Below are 14,386 nucleotides of genomic sequence, written 5' to 3'. Positions count from 1 at the left end.
AGTTCCTGTTCCACCAAGCCTCTTACAAGCCTTGAATTCCCAGACTTTCCAGGCTGCTGTGAAATCTTTGCCTGCTGTGCATGCCAGGGCTTCTCTTCAGCTGAATAGCACAGAAGCTCATATTGGCTGTCATAGTTAGGGTTTCTATTGCTGTGAAGAGACACCATGACCATGGCAACTCTTGTAAAGGAAAATATTTAATGGGGCTAGTTTACAGTTTCAGAGGTTCAGTCTGTTATCATCATGGCGGGACATGGTGGTGTGCAGGCAGACGTGGTGCTGGAGAGGTAGCTGGGAGTTCTACATCTTGCACAGGCAACAGGAAGTGGTCTGTCTCATTACGCATGGCTTGAGCATATATGAGACCTCAAAGCCAGCCTCCACAGTGACACACTTCCTTCATCAAGGCCACACCTTCTAATAGTGCCACTCCTTTGGGGGTCATTTTCTTTCAAACCACCATACTAGCCAATATAGATGCCTACACTCATGATGCACATAACTGGAGGTGCCAGGCCCACATGACCATGGCCTTAGGAGGATCCCAGTTCTGCTGACCAGTTGTGCTCTCCGTAGCTAAGAAGCAAAATTTACATGGGTGTGTCTTTCTGTAGTTAGAGCTGTTTTCCATGGCCCAGGGGAAGCATCAGTCTGGGCTGGCAGTGAATCCTTGTGATCCTAGCACTGGGGAGGCTGAGGCAAAAAGATTGTTCCACCAGAAATGTGCAATGGCAGGAAGAGCGAGGGCATAAGCTTAACATCCGTCACACTCCACTTGTGTCCAAGCTGGGAGATCCTCGATAAGTTACTTAATGTTTCTGAGCCATTTTCCTCATTTCCTTGGATCGATCTGACATTGCTGTAATGGGGATGAAATGAAATGTGTGCTAAGAGTGTGACACATGCCAGATGGTGGTGGCGCACACCTTTAGTCCCAGCACTCAGGAGGCAGAGGCAAGCAAATCTCTGAATTTGAGTCAGCCTGGGCTACAGAGCAAGTTTCACAACAGCCAGGGCTACACAGAGAAACCCTGTCTCAAAGAATTTAAAAAAAGAAAAGAAAAAGAGGGTGACAGGTGTTCACATCCCAGTCCCTCTCCTTCCCAACTTGGTGTTTTCAAGGCCCTGCTAGGGGGGTGGGGGGGCGCAATTGGCCTTTAAGTTTTCCCTTAGCCTGACTCACATGCTCATCCACACTGTGGTTTCACTGACTGGTAACAAACTGTTAGGATCCTATAAGGCTGAGAACTTTTTCTTTCCTGATCCCAATAACCTAGGTTCCCCAAGCAAAGCTCTGAGAGGAAGTCCAAGTTGAGTGTCCTTTGCTACTTCCTGCCTGACACAGGGCCTTCAGGATGTGGCTTGCTTTCCTCTGCCAGCCCAGCAAAGCTGCAGCCTGCCAGAGTCTGCTCCAGCTATCCAGAGGCTTCTGGACTGGGAGTCCTATATGCTAGCTTAGGTAGAATCCCAATGCCAATGGGCCTCAGATTGGTCAGGGGGCTTTAGCCTCCATCTGCAAAATTTCACCAACAGGGCTCTTAGGGGACCTTGGATAAGTCTTAGGTGGGGGTAGCACGTCCTGAGTGGACCTTCACCCAACCTGATACCATTAAGGATGCTAGTAACACCATAACACAAGTTACCCCCACCATCCCACCCAGCAGTTTACATGTAGTAAGTGATCAATAAACGTTCCTTGGGTCAGTGAGGTGGCGTAGAGGGTAAAGACACTCACTTGCTGTGCAAATCTGGTAACCTGAATTCAATCCCTGGGACCTTTATAAAGGTAGAAGGAGAGCTGGGTATAGTGATACATTCCTTTAATCCCAGAGCTTAAGAGGCAGAGGGAGGTAGATCTCTATGAACTCAAGGCCAGCCTGGTCTACATAGTGAGTTCCTAGATAGCCAGGGCTACATAGAGAAGCTCTGCCTCAAAAATAAGTAGATAGGTAGGTAGATAGATAGATAGATAGATAGATAGATAGATAGATAGATAGATAGATAGATAGATAGATAGATAGATAGATAGATGATAGACAGATAGATGATATAGATGATAGATAGATAGATAGATAGATAGATGATAGATAGATGATATAGATGATAGATAGATAGAAAGAAAGAAAGAAAGAAAGAAAGATAGATAGATAGATAGATAGATAGATAGATAGATAGATAGATAGATAGATAGATAGATAGATAGATAGATGATAGATAGATTGATAGATGAGAGATAGACAGACAGAAGGACAGATAAATGAAAAAAAGTACAGACTCCAGTCTAACCAGCACATGAGGAGTTGCTGTGACTCACACACAGCTACTCACCCATAAAAAATGTCTCTTGACTTGACAGAACTGGATCCCACCTGTTTTGGAGATGCAAATTGAGAAGGGTGTGGTATGCTTTTGGGAGACAGCAAAAGACCTGGGGTTAACACTGTTGATGCAAGATTCCATCTCCCTCTAGGGCTGCGCTCCTCTTCTCCACCAGGGGGCGCTCCTTCTCCTTCTATGAGCTGCCTGAGCTGGCTCCCCTGGGGTGGAAGAGATAGTCCTCACATTACCATCCCAGGCTTGTAAGGAGGGCTTCAGTTTACAGTCTTTTGAGTTTATTATGATGCGAAAGCAATACAAACTCACCAAAACCTACGCCACCATAAGTGACAGCCCACAAAAGCCGGGAACCAGGAGCGCACTGCACAGCCTGCCCGCAGCTCAACAGGCTAGAAGTCTCTCTTCCAGTGACTTCGTTGCTCCAAACTGAGTCCAGGCAGCTCAGCTGGTTTCTGTTTCTTCCAGGCAGCTGGTCTAGACTCGGAGTTTTCTTTGCAGCTCAGATTGTGGTAATGCAGCTGCCTGTGAGTCATTTCTGCTCCTTTAAGTAACCCCTCACCGATACTCCTGTAAGTTACCCCAATAAAACACATTGGTTCGCCTAGCTGGACTTCGATGGCACTCCTCTCCTACTTTGGTCTGTCCTGGGCTCCCTATCTGGGGTGAGTAGGCTTGTGTTGCATCTCCCCAGCAAAAGTCTTGTCACACAACAGCAACTTGTCCCCTTGCAGAGACCTGAACTTCCTGTGCCAACACACCTTGGAGCCTTGGAGTGCCAGGGCAGAAAGAGACAGGAACACCACCAGGCTGAGGAATAAGCAAAAAGATCCAGGCACTGGCATGGATTATAGTTAAATAAAAACATCTTTCTAGATATGGGGGGTGCTTCCAGTAGGGCATGGGCTGATGAAACGTAAAGAACGAACAAGCATCCTTCGGGTCCAGCTCAGACTCAAGCAGAGAGGGTAGTTATGGGAACTTGTGGCTGGGGATTGGGGTTCACATCAGCCCATTATGGATCTGGAGGCCTGAGCCACAGACCTAGCTGGAGTGAGGGTCAGAAGGATGGGACATGTACCAGACCCTCTTAGCATCTTTAATCCTCTCACTGGGCCACTATCTAAGATTTACTCTGGGACCGGCCTTTTCTACCCAAGGGGGCCCAGCCCAACTACTGTATCTCTTTGAGTCTCTTGAGAAGCGGTTCTCAGCCTGTGGGTTTCAACCCCTCTGGGGTCGAAGGACCGTTTCACAGGGGTTGCATATCAGATAATCTGATTATCAGACATGTACCTTATGACTCATAACAGTAGCAAAATTACAGTTATGAAATAGCAATGAAAATGGTTTTATGGTTGGGGGTCGCCACAACAGAGGAACTGTATTAAAGGGTCGCAGCATTAGGAAGGTTGAGAACCGCTGCTCTAAAGTGAAGGGTGCCTGAGCCTTGACTAGGTTTCCCTGCCGTGGACTTGAGGTGGGTTTCTCAGGTCTCGGATTTTGAACGTCTCTCATGCTTCTGGGCTGCATTCCTTCTCATGTGTGTCTGGCTATTTCCCCTTGCCAGCTCAGGGTTCGGTACCCTTGCGTTCTTTGCGGGGCACACATCCCACGGTTGTGCTCTTTAGACCAGGCTCCGAGGGGATTCAAACCCAGGTCTCAGCCTCCTGCGGCTCAGGGGTGAAGGAAGAGTGCAGGGTGGCTGGGGGCGGGTAGGCTCTGATGAAAAGCCACCTCCCTTGGGTCAGGATCTTGGCGTGCCTCAAGTTCCTTGTCCCTTACCATGCACGGGGCGAGGGTCAGGGGGCAGTAGCCGAGCTGTCTCTGTGTGACATTTTTGGGAACTGGGGCTGCTGGTCACTGGGAGGGGCAAGTGCAGGAGCTGCTGGGATGGGCTAGGAAGGAGGTGTTGGCCAAGACTGGGTTCCGGGAGGCGGCGGAGCAGCACGGCTGATGACCTTGACGGTCGCCGGTGCCCTTACTGTAATTTTTCTTTGCTGTTGGCAAGGCCCCGGCCCAGTTCAGGGGAGCAAGTAGGGGTCCAGGGGCCGCACAGTAGTCGGTTTATAGGCAAGCTGCCAAGCTCAGGCAGCCGCCCCCAGAGTGCTGGGGAACAGGCCTCTCCCTGCAGACCAACTGCCCCTGGCTGGGCTCTTCAGTTGGCTGCAGGTGGGTCTGGGTGCCAGGTGCAGGGCATCACTCAGTGTCACGCTTGCATTGTGTCATCTGCCAGTTACTGAGGCTGGAGAGGGGTCAGCAGAGAGGGGTCTCCTGGCCCTCATCCGCTTTCCTGCCGCAGTCCTTTGCCTCTAAGCCCGCCTGCCAGTCCTGTTCAAATACTTAAGCACACCTTTGCATCTCAAACTGAAGGCTTGATCGCAGTTACACCGGTAGGTTTCCTGACTTTGGAAAAGAAATCTCCCAGAGTCCAGGATAGAGTCAGACATAACATGAGGTCTCTTCCTCTTTAAAAACAACGCCAGCTCTTAAATTTTTTAAAATTGTTTTTAATTTTACCCATATGGGTGTTATACTTGTGTTATGTCTGTATATTACTTGCATGCCTGGAGAGGCCAGAAGAGGGAATCATATGCCCTGGAACTGGAGTTAGGGATGGCTGCCAGCTCTCCTGGGGGTGCAGAGAGTGTAATTCCTGTCCTCTGGAAGAGCAGCCAGAGCTCTTAACCACTAAACCAACTGTCTAGTCCTCTCATTTAACTTCATAGCAACCTTTTGAAGGTAATTTCAGAATTCACCAAAATTGTGTAAACGGCCTCTGGAAATACAATGAAGTGCACCTCTCCTTTGAGAAGCCCACATCCATACTTTACTTTCGCTGAGCATCTTTTTATTAGCTATTATACTTAAAACCTGTTTAAAATGCCTTTTTTTAAAAAATTTTATGTGTGGGTATTCATGTGCCATGGCTCCCTTGTGAGGTCAGAGTACAACTTGGGGGGTCTGTTATCTCCTGCCGCCATTTGGGGTCAAACTCAGGCCTTGGTTCAAGTGTCCTTACCTGCTCAGCCACCTTGCCAGTCCTAGAAAATGCCTTTAAATTTTTAGATTAGCCTGGTGGTGGTGGCAGTGGCGCATGCCTTTAGGATCTGAGTTCAAAGCCAGCCTGGTCTACTGAATGAGTTCCAGGACAGCCAGGGCTGTTATACAAAGAAACACTGTTTCAAAAAAGCAAACAAATTTAAAAAAAAAAAAAAAAAAAAAAAGTTTAGATTTAAAGAGGGCATTAGATTCCCTGGAACTGGAGTTATCTATGGTTCTCATGGGAGACAATAAAACCTGACATTGTTCAATCTACTTTAGTGAAGTCTCCTGTTACTTGGAGCAAAGGGCACTCTCATTGATACATACATAATTACCATAGCTCCAGCCAGAGACTGGGTAAGCAAACCGTGCAAAAGATTTTCATTCAGCTAAAAGATGTACTGAGTGCCTTTCATAAGCTAAATATAGTGCAAGACGCTAAATCAAAGAAAATGGAAGTTCTTTAACTCATGGGGGTTATGTTCTGGAGGCAAATATAGCAGAAGTGGAGGCAGGCATGTTGTTGAGGTACCTCGATGACTAATCTGGACTAGGAGGTCAGGGAAACCCTAATAAACTACAAGAAACCATATTTCAAAAGTCCATGCATTCTTTTTTTGTTTTTTGTTTTTTTAATGTATGAGTGCTCTGTCTGCTTGCACACCTGCAGGCCAGAAGAGGGCATCAGATTCCATTATAGATGGTTGTGAGCCACCATGTGGTTGCTGGGAACTGAACTCAGGACCTTTGGAAGAACAGCCAGTGCTCTTAACCCCTGAGCCATCTCACCAGCCCCCCATGCATTCTTTTTTTTTTTTTTTTTTTTTTGGTTTTTCGAGACAGGGTTTCTCTGTGTAGCTTTGCGCCTTTCCTGGAACTCGCTTTGGAGACCAGGCTGGCCTCGAACTCACAGAGATCCGCCTGGCTCTGCCTCCCGAGTGCTGGGATTAAAGGCGTGCGCCACCACCGCCCGGCCCATACATTCTTAATGTCATCCATTTGGTATGTTTCTTTGAATTGAATTTGTAACATGATCTGATTTTACTAGTATAAGAATAACCCTGTGGGGACCAACCTCGGCACTCTGCATGTGAGAGATGTGTAGCTTGGTCTACTTGTGGGTCCTAACAATGGGAGCAGGGCCTGTCCCTAATGCTTTGGCTGGCTCTTGGGTACCTATTCCTCATTCTTACTGCAACTTGATAGGCCATGCTTTGACACCCATGGGAGACCTGAACAACAACAGAGGAGTGAATTGGATGTGTGTGTGTGTGTGTGTGTGTGGAGAGGTGATGGGGGGGAAAGAATGGGAGGAGAGGAAAGAGGGGAAACTGCAGTCAGGATGTAAAATGAATTATGTGTATAAATGGCAGGTAAACTAGGTTTGGTGGTGAATACTTGGGAGGTGGTGGCATGAAGGTCATGAGTTCAAGACCAGCCTGGGCTTCATAAGCCTGGAAAGGTCAAACTATTACTGCTGCTAATGATGATGATGATGACAATAATTTTGAGTACACACACACACACACACACACACACACACACACACACACACACGATAGATCAACACTGAGGGCTGGATTATATTTTTCTTAGAAATCACAAACTAATACTGAAGACAATGCAATGGGAACCAAGCATGTGTTATCACCAGCTGGAGATACCGAGGGGATAATCTGTAGAATACGATTCCCACAGGTTGCAATGGATATTAGCTTTTTTTAAAATTCATGAGGGAACCTTTCAGAGTCTTCGCACTGTTGTCAAAATTCCAGAAACTACTCACAGTTTTACCACAGCAGGACAGGGATGGGCACCGGAGACGCACAAGAACACAGAGTGAAGGGGAGAGTCGAGGACGAGCTAAAAGCCCGAGGTGGTGGGCACTTGTAATCGGAGCACTCTGAATGTTGAGAGGGTCACACAGACCCTGTCTAAAGTATCTACAGTATATACAGAGGGCGTGTATTATAGCTGCTACTGAACAGATCACCCCCACCAGTTTTATTATGGAAAATGTCTACTGCATACAAAAGCACAAAGAATCCTTGTTCAGTAAGATTCACCACACAGCGTCAATGCTCACCATTTCTACCTCCCATTCACTCCCTAGCATTCCGAAGTCAGTTCCAGCTAGCCTATCATTTCACACTCTAAAGCGAACATTCAGGAGCCAAGGCACTTCATGTCAAGTTCACTGTGTAGCAGCCCTTTGTCTCAAATGCTGTCATTTGTATAGCCGGTCTTTCTTTGGACTGCCAACTTTTAAATAATGACACGGAGACTTTTTATTAATTATGGAAGCTTGGCCTTAGCTTAGGCTTGTTCCCAAGTAGCTCTTAAAACCTAAATTAACCCGTTTATAATAATCTACATTCTGCCACATGGCTCATTATCTCTCCCCAGTTCTGTAAGTCTGACTTCCTCCACATCTGGCTCCAAATTCCCCCACCTCCCTCACCTTCTTTTCCACAAATTCCTATCTCTCCCCAGAAGCCTTGCCTATCCTCTCCTGCCTAGCTATTGGCCATTCAGCTCTTTATTAAACCAATCAGAAGGTGCCTTAGGCAGGAGAGGAAAGACAAAGACACATTCACACATTATCTCAACACCTCCCCCTTTTAGTTCAATAAAAAGCTCTTTCTCTAATATCAATAAACTTTACACAATAAGAACAATTATTGGGTAAGAATTACATTCACAATGTCCAGTCTATTTGTATTTGGCAACTTTGAAGAAAGTACTCTATTATCTATCCTATCCTATCTTGGTGAGTCCAAAGCTTTGTACCTAAATCATTTTCTTTCATAACTTGTATTGCCAACCTAAAAATATCTTTTTAGACCTTAAAACATTTTCTTAAACAACTTAGGCTTTTATGTCTCTCAACCTTTATAAACTTTACATCTTTTCTGTAAGTTTCTTTTCTGAATTTGGTAACAAGGGAAACTGTAAGACCATAACTATCTTCAACCCCATCAGAGACCCGAGAAGGATAAATGTTACCTGAGTAAACAGGAAGTGCAGAGCAAGCGACTTCCGAAACTATAGAAACGACAGAGACAGCTGGCTGCCTGGACAGTCACCCAAGGCTCCTCTGCCACGTTGGAGCACCCATCTTCAGCCTGCAGGCCTAGAGTATCTGACAGACTTTTCTGTAAAGCAGGGATTTTGAAGGCCTGGCCTACCTTGTCGTGGCAAAGTTCAGCAGTCGCCTTTGGTGTCCTGTTTGTCAAATTTGTACAGCATACTGTCTGTCAGCAGTCGAGGCAAGGGCAGTGTCTTGCCAGTTGGCTAGCTTTGCCACATTTAAACTCCATATGGAGGTTCTTCGATGCCCATCATCTTCTTTGAAGTAGATTGGTGCTGCCAAGAGCAGATGTAGCTCACTGTCATGATATGCCTTATGTTATAGAAACATCTTAAATGCCATGTGCTGTAGATCTCTGATGTGTTTGAACACCATCTGTCTATCTAAAATATGTTTAGCCTTGAAAACATACATGAGGCTAAATAAAGCTTATTTCTGTCTACACTTATGACCTTACAAGTTTGAATGTTATATTAATTATCCTAAACAGTTTGTAATAGTAGCTTTCAAGAACTATAACTTTACATTACATCTTAAAATGAGTTGCATAGGTACAATACTTTAAACAAGAATAGAAATATATATATATATATATATATATATATATATATAGTATATTGTAACAAAAATAACTTTAAATTTGTATCAATATACAAAAATCCATACCTATGTAAAATATGAGACTAGTAGTAGCTTTTTTTGTTTAAAGGTAGATTCAATAATCTACCCTTTTATTCCATCATTCCTGTGTCCCCTTCCTTTTTCATCCCCATCCCCCCTCTTATTTTTTCAACACTAGATAGGAGAGAAAACAGGATAAAAGAAAAAGAAAGAAATCCCTTAATCTGACTTCCTTTGTTTAGTTTTCTCCCTGATCATAACCAATAACAACTTGCAACCAACCCCCCTAAACAATGACAAACATCCATAACCCATTGAATGACCAAAATCCACCCACCCCACCTCTTCGGAATGTGGGTGTAGTAGTGTTCTTAAAATTGCTTCCTGTTGTCTGGGAGTGACACCATCTTTAGGGGACCCTGAGAAAAATAGGGATAATGGTCAAGTCCTAGGAGAGTTAGCTGTTATGTAGTCTCAGTGTGATAAAAAGTACAGGGCTTGACTGAAAGTCCTGACTGGAGTAGTCTGTAAGGCTTGACTGATATGGAAATATAGCATATTATAGATATGATAGATAAGATATATTATAGATATGTAGATTGTTGAACCTACTTTTAAAGAGCAACTTGTTTAAAATGTTTTACATTGGTATAGATTTTATTGATACAAATTTAAAGTTAATTTTGTTATACTGTATATATATATATATATATATATATATATATAAATTTATTTTATGTGCATTGGTGTTTTGTCTGCATGTATGTCTGTGTGAGGGTGTCAGATCTTGGAGTTACAGACAATTGTGAGCTGTCATGTGGATGCTGGGAATTGAACTCGGGTCCTCTGGAAGAACAGTCAGTGCTCTTAACCACTGAGCCATCTCTCCAGTCCCTGTATGTATATTTCTACTCTTGTTTAAAATATTTTGTTTGAACAACTTATTTGAAACTGTAGTGTATAACTGAGAAATACAGATTAATCATTAGTCATCTATGATAGTCAAACTTATAGTCATGTTAAGTTTTCTAGGTATACATAGATATAGGTAGATAATTCAAAGACCTACAGAATATGACATTTAAAATGTTTTAAAAACTTAGACTTTTCTGGACAATGAGACACATCTGTTCCTGGCAGCACCAATTACTTCAAGGAAGATGATGAGCACTGAAGATACTCCATATGGAGTTCATCATCTTCATGGCAAAAGTTAGCCATTTGGGCAAGAAACTGTTCTTTCCTGGACTGCTTGACAAAATGTTGTATTGGCTGGACATGCAGGACCCATAGAAAAGTGACCACTGAACTTTGCAAGGTGAGATGGTCCTTCAGATTCCTGCTTTGCAGAGCAAACTGCCAGACATTCTACAGGACACAGAGAAAAGTGACTGAGAGACTCTAGGCCTATGGGCTGAAGATGGATGCCCCAACATTACAGAGGAACTTTGGATGACTGTCCAGGCAGGCAGCTGTTTCTGTCATTCCAGATTTTTGGAAGTTGCTTACAATACTCTTCCTGTTTACTTAGGTAACATTATATCCTTCTGACGTCTTTGATGTAGTTGAAGACTAGATAGTTATAATTTCCCTTGGTTATGATAAAAGATAAATTAGATATAAAACTTCAGACTCACAAATATCTATCCAGATAGAATATTTTCTTTAATTCTGCCAAATACAAATAGACTAAATAACTGTAATTCTTGCTTGATTACTGTTTTGTTGTATGTAATTTTTCTATGTTAAAGTTAAACCCTTCTTTTTTGATTAGACAGAAAAGGGGAGGTGCTGTGGGATATTGCTCTGTATACTGTGAATGTGTTGCTCTGATTGGTTGATAAATAAAATGCTGATTGGCCAGTAGCCAGGCAGGAAGTACAGGTGGGATAAGCAGACAAGAATTCTGGGAAGAGGAAGGCTGAGTCAGTAGACACCAGCCTGCTGTCCAGGGAGCAGCATGTAATGGCACACAGGTAAAGCCATGGGACATGTGGCAACATATAAATTAATAGAAATGGGCCGAGTTTAAATGTAAGAGCTAGTTAATAATTAGCCTGAGCTAATGGTCGGGCAATTTTAGTTAATATAAGCTTTTGAGCGACTATTTTATAAGTGGTTGCAGGATCCATGGGGCTGGGCAGGAACAGAGAAAACTTCAACTACAAATCTGGACCATCTTAGTTAGTTATTCTGAAGTTGTCTTGGATGCAGATTTTTGAGGAAACACCAATGGAGGCATTCTGTGAGGCTGGATCACCTGGGCTACTTGTCTTCGTTAGTGTCTGGTCCTTTTGTTCTGAAAACACAGAAACTTGTAAAGGTAACATGTGTATCTGCATTAACACAAGGACTAAATGTACAGTGTGCACAAGTCAGCTAAAGATGATCTTCTGTTCTATGTTTGAGCAGGTAAAAGGCATCTGTCAACCTTATAAGTCCATTTGGACCGCATAACCAAACTGTCATGAGGATGCTGTAGCCAACAAGATTCATCATGTCTCATCCAACTCAGAACTGTTCCCATGTCGAGGGATCAGCATATATGTCACCTGTCTTGTGGTTTTTCTTGCTTGACGTCTGTAGCCAAGATTTTCAGGACGTCTTCCCCCAGTCAAATCTGATCTTTATTAATTTTGAAGAAATCTATAGCTTTTCTTTTCCTGTGGAAACAAAGGCATAACCTCTCCCCCAACGCAACATATTGACTTCCATTCTGAAGTTAAGACATCCTTAAAATATACAGGTTGGTTTAATTCAGCAGTTCCCCCTCCCCCCCCCCCCCCCCCCCCCCGCCACACACACACAATCCCATGTCTCTTAGCAGCTGTAGTTTTTTGCTCATTAATATTTAAAAAATTTAGCCAAGTGGTGGTGGTACACACCTTTAATCCTGGCACCCAGGAGGCAGAGGAAGGCGGATCTCTGTGAGTTTGAGGCTAGTCTGGTCTACAGAGTGAGTTCCAGGACAGCCAGGACTGTTTCACAGAGAAACCCTGTCTTGAAAAACAAACAAAAATAATAAATTAAAGTTAATAAAGCATTATGTAATCTGTCTCTGGGGGGGGGGTCTTTATTACCTTTTTCTGTTTATTAAGCATCTCTTTTAAAGTACGATTGGATCTTTCTACAACTGCTTGTCCTGGAGGATTGTGTGGTGTACCTGTAACATGCTTTATGTTGTAATATGCAAAAACTATTTAATTTTACTACAGACATATGCTGGAGCATTGTAAATTTTAATTTGTAAAGGTATTCCTAATATAGCCATAATTTCTTATAAAAGTGTAATTACAGAATCAGCCTTTTTAGAACTTAAAGCAGTTGCTATTGAAATCCTGAATATGTATCTATGCTATGGTGCCCATACTTTTTCTGTTTTATTTACTAAAGCTGCTCTGACTTTGACATCTGGGTTATTAATGGCCATCTCCAGAGCAGAGCTGTTTAATTGTTTTGCGGATGAGTTTCTCTGCTGACCTGAAATAGCCAACTTGAATTTGCTATCAGGGCCTGTGAGAGGCCTTCCCACCCCCTGGGCATTTCCCTACAAGCAGTTACCTTGTTTGTACCTTGATGATCTGCATTCATTAGTTCAGTGCCGGCCTTTGCCACACCTTCAACATAATTCAGAAGGTTGGGGGCTTCTGTTTGAATTATCTCCAGAAAAAATATTGTTCCTAGGAACACCTTGGCTACAATCCCTTTTCAAATGACCTTGCTAACCACTATTAAAACATCTGACATTTTGATTTTTCAGAGTAGCATAATGAGTGTGAGATCCAGTACCAACTGTATTTCTAACCCATCCCTCTATGGGTGCTGATCTTGCCATTAAAGGCCTAATCACCCTTTTGCATTCTGAACTAGCATTTTCAAAAGCCAAAGATTCGAGTAATATTCGTCTGACTTCTGGATCTGATACTTTTCTACTTATAGCTGAAGCCAATCTTCGTTAAAAAAAAAAAAAATCAGTGAAGGCTTCTCTTGGGCCTTGTCAAATGTAAGCAGTTCAGACCTTTTCCCTGTATCTTTAACCCTGTCCCAAGCACTTAAAGCTGCTTTACAACACAGTGCCAAGGTGGTATCATCATATTCAACCTGCATTTCTGCCTCAGCATATGGGCCTTCACCTAGCAACTGATCCTGGGAAATACTGATACCTGTAGCCTGAATTCTCTCTCCTATCTCCCTAGCCTCTTCCTTCCACCACGCTTGCCATTGAAACTGAGGACCACATTCTAATCCTGTTTTTGTCATTTCTTTCCAGTCTTGGGGGATTACTCTATTTTGAACCACCCAAGAATTTAATATGTGCTTTACCAATGGTGACTGCAGACCATATGTAACTACTGCTTCTTTAAGTTCTTTTAAATCTAGTGGGTACCTATTGTCTGCTGGTATTTGTGGTAAAATAAATGGACAAGCTAAAGTTGGTTTTCTCACAACTTTTGGCTGGACTTCTTTTATTTCATTATATGGTGGCTCTGTAGGCTCTAGGCTTAATCCTTCTGTCTTAGTATCTTTCTCATTTTTTATTTATAAGGCTTTCTAATTTTTCTTCTAAGGCTTGTGTTTGATCAATCCACCTTTTCTATTTTTTCCCCCTGTATTTCTAAAGCTTTTTTCTTTGAGAAGGTAGAGAAAGCCACTATGGCTATTAAGAACTAACTATGAAATACCAGAATGATAGTAATCATAATCAGTATTCAGCCAATCTCAGTTTATCCTTTCATTTTATTTCGATTTTAAACCATTTAATGTAACACTAGATAGGTTCCAAATGCCCTTTGTTATGGTATCTCCCCGCCTTATGTGGTTTGTTCTTTTTACATTACTCTCTCCTTAAAGACTTCACTTTATCATTTTCAAACTATCTTTTAATGACTGCCTATACCCATTTCCTTTTCTTTCTCCAGCACCTAAGCACAGTTTCGAGCTGATTCTACCTGTCCAGAGGTTTTTCTCCCGCTGGACCTGGCTTTCTGTGCGCCTTGCCTTAAAGGGCCAGACCACCCTCCGGGACCGACCGGACAGGAAGCCGGAGGGAATGAGGTTGCTAGGAAGCCCCTTCCGGCTCCGAGTGGGAAACTTTTCTCAGCTTCCTCGGGCCTTATGCTTGGATATACATACTATATTAATCTACCTTCTTGACGTCGGGCAGCTCTGCTTTCCCAGCAGGGACGGGCCTTTTAGGGACCGGACTGCTCTGGGCCCGCCCACTGGCCCCAGAAAGCCCCCGCGCGCCCTCACTTCCGGAGTCGAGCCCGGTTCCAGCCTCCCGGCTCGTGGGCG

This window comes from Peromyscus maniculatus, chromosome 13 (assembly GCF_049852395.1).
Source record: "Peromyscus maniculatus bairdii isolate BWxNUB_F1_BW_parent chromosome 13, HU_Pman_BW_mat_3.1, whole genome shotgun sequence".
In the NCBI taxonomy this organism is placed as follows: Eukaryota; Metazoa; Chordata; class Mammalia; order Rodentia; family Cricetidae; genus Peromyscus; species Peromyscus maniculatus.
This window is presented reverse-complemented; position numbering follows the sequence as displayed.